Source organism: Lissotriton helveticus, chromosome 1_1, assembly GCF_964261635.1.
Source record: "Lissotriton helveticus chromosome 1_1, aLisHel1.1, whole genome shotgun sequence".
Classification (NCBI taxonomy): domain Eukaryota; kingdom Metazoa; phylum Chordata; class Amphibia; order Caudata; family Salamandridae; genus Lissotriton; species Lissotriton helveticus.
In genome coordinates, this window is record NC_136057.1 from 1541766535 (window position 1) to 1541768256 (window position 1722).

At 52.8% G+C, this 1722-nt stretch overlaps 1 pseudogene; it reads left to right on the forward strand.

Annotated features, from left to right (window-relative positions):
• Window positions 1-230: 230 nt before the first annotated feature.
• LOC144764419 (uncharacterized) lies at window positions 231-985 on the forward strand (annotated as a pseudogene).
• Window positions 986-1722: the final 737 nt, after the last annotated feature.

A 1722-nucleotide genomic window follows, 5' to 3' on the forward strand; every position in this document is an offset into this window, starting at 1 on the left:
TGCTATTCCCATTTTAGACTCATCAGCTAGCAACCCTGCTGCGTTCGATTGGCCAGCTGTCATCTTGGCTATTCCACAAGCGGCTGGCTGTCACCTTTGTACTATTGTGATAGGATATCTGTGAACATTACTGTTCTTCCATAGGTCGCTGTGGAAACAGACACTACAATTGGCTCCCCGGGCCGCATGCGGTACTTTGTGATTGGCTCCTCCCTCCTCCGCCAGTGTTCATGGTGGTGGCTCCCAGGCTGTCACAGCTAGCTCTTCCTCCCCACCTTTCACCGGCGCGGGCCCGTTAGGTGCTGGGTGGTACGAGCACTCTGCTCTTAGACTGTGACGGGGTGCTAAGGGCGAGCACACGCTGCAGGGGGCATGAGAGGTGGTGAGGGCACTGCAGGCACTGGGCGGACCGGGGGCCACCATCTTCGTGTCAACCAGCTGCCGTAGTCGTGCCGAGCTAAGCCAGCACTTTTGTGAGCTGGGCTTCTGTGGTGTGCGAGGGCCGGAGGTCTACACCTCGGGCCACTGTGCCACCCACTACCTGTGTGCTCGGCTGCTTGGAGGCGGCTTAAGCGCAGAGGAGGGGTTGAGGAGAGGCAGCCAGGGCATTAAGGGGATCAAGTAGGGTCCTCCAGACTCCCAAAGACCCAAGGACACTCCATTGGAGCCAGAGGAGGATGGACAGGGGTCCAGGGACACTGATCAGGAGGTACAAGCCCAAAGTTAATTTACAGTCGAGGGAGAGCAGAGGGCACATTTAACCAGCCAGTCGAGCCAGCAAGAGGGGGCGCTATACAACAAGGTGGTATATGGGGCCTATGATCTGCAAAGGGTGCTGAGTAAAGACGAACAGGACTCTGCAAGGGGGTCATGGGATTTTCACATCACAGGTCCGCGGCAGCCCCAACAGCAGTAAAGACCATCCAACTTGCAATGAGGGGATGGAACAAATGCAGTGCCCATAGACTCTTCTTTCTTTGGATAGAGTGCCATTGATGAGCCAGAAGAAGTATAATAGTAGTGGTTTTCATTTCCTTGGTCAGTGATACTAATTGTATATACTTCCAGAAACTACAGATTGCCCAAAATGACAGGGTCAGGTTAATCTCAGCCCTATGTAGGTGAGATCTTTTTTTAATGTCAGATGTGATTTGCACTGCCTTAAGTTAGAGGACCAGGTTACATTAAAGTGCATGTTCCTATTGAGTAAAGGAAAAGGGGGATTTGTACCATGCGTGACTTATACTGGAGTGCCTGGGTGCTAGGCAGACAGCAGGGGGATGCTTCTCAGGGCAACCGGAAGGGCATAGCCAATAGGTCTTGCGTTTGATCAACACACAGGCACTGCATGTATTGTCAGCACACTTGAATACCGTGTAGGCAATTGTGAAGATATTTTACGGCATCCGCCGAGCTATTCTGGTGTCCAGCCTGACTCCAGTCAGAACTGGTCGCTCCTCTCGCAGCTCGCCCCAGCCATTTGGTGCCAGCGACCTGCATCCTGCCCTGCCTTCCTACCCTGCCTTCCTGCCCTGCCATCTTGCACCCTGCCACTGTGCCTGGTATCGTTGCCTGCATTGTGCCTGCAACCGCATTGATTTTAATTTAAATTGTGATTGTGTGCCAGTGACTTTAACTTTAATTTTAATTCTACTGCAACTGTGTGCCAGCTAATTTGTGCCTGCTACCGCATTGTGTGCCCCTGACAGTGCCAGCGATCGT